A 1,209-nucleotide genomic window follows, 5' to 3' on the forward strand; every position below is an offset into this window, starting at 1 on the left:
CCCAGTGTCCGCCTGGGCAGGGAGGTGGCGGGTGAGTGGAGTACAGAGGAGCAGAGGGCGTTGACGGTGGAGTGGCGTTTGGGACGTGCCATGGTTCAATCCGGCCTTTACAAGCTCTAGAGTACTGCGTGGCTTTTAAAATTGGGTAATTTAAAAAAGGAAAAAGAGCCCGGCCGGTGTTGCTCAGTGGATTGAGTGCCGTCCCAGTCCCATGAACCAGGAGGTCACGGTTTGATTCCCAATCAAGGCACATGCGGGGTTGTGGGCTCAACCGCCAGCAGGGGGCGTGCAGGAGGCAGCCGATAGATGTTCCTCTGTCCCTGAGGTTCTCTCTCTCTCTCTCTCTCTCTCTCTCTTTCTTTCTAAAATCAATAAAAGAACCATTAGCGGCCTCGAGGAACCCCAAAGCCTAGATTTCCCAGCAGGTCCTTGGGCGAGTCACCTCACCCTTTGGAAGGGGGGTTGCTCCTTTGTTCAAGGAACCTTCACCCTCCTGCAGAGCTGCTGTAAGGTTTAGTGACAAGGCAGGCCAAGTGCTGTGCCAGAGCCTGTGATGAGCACAAACTAGTTGCTCAGTGAGCTTTAGGAATGAAGTGATTTCAGGATGAATAAAGGATTTTGCAGCCCAAAGCAACCTCTTGCCCACAATACCCCTGTGCTGAAGGGCTGGCTGCAGTGGCTCTGATCCAATTTGAACGTGGGTTCTTGAGCAGACCGAGGCTGTAAAGGAGAGAGCAACAATAGCGCTGCTTGTGTGAACAACTTGAGGTCTTTTTAAATGTCAATTTGTACCTGGACAGCTCCCAGGTTATGGAGGCTTAGGGTAAGATGGGGAGAAAAGGGAGCAGGATGTGCGAAAGAGACAGTATGCCCTACTTATTATGAGGATCTTATTAGCAATCAGATAGGTTAGGGAGTGGAATTATTCACTTTACAAAGTGAAGTGTTCCTCACAGGGAAAACAGATCACAAGTCTCTTTTTTTTTTAAATATATTTTTTATTGATTAAGATATTACATATGTGTCCTTGTCCCCACGTTACCCTCTACCCGCCCCCGGTCATGTCCTCCCCTCCCCCCCATTGTCCGTGTCCATTGGTTAGGCCTATATGCCTGCTCACTGTCAGCTTCTTGAAGAAACCCAACAAAAGCAACAATAACCTTTGCTTTTCTCATAGCTCATCTTGATACAATAAATGTCTGTGCTGCC

This window comes from Myotis davidii, unplaced genomic scaffold (genome assembly GCF_000327345.1).
Source record: "Myotis davidii unplaced genomic scaffold, ASM32734v1 scaffold699, whole genome shotgun sequence".
NCBI lineage: Eukaryota > Metazoa > Chordata > Mammalia > Chiroptera > Vespertilionidae > Myotis > Myotis davidii.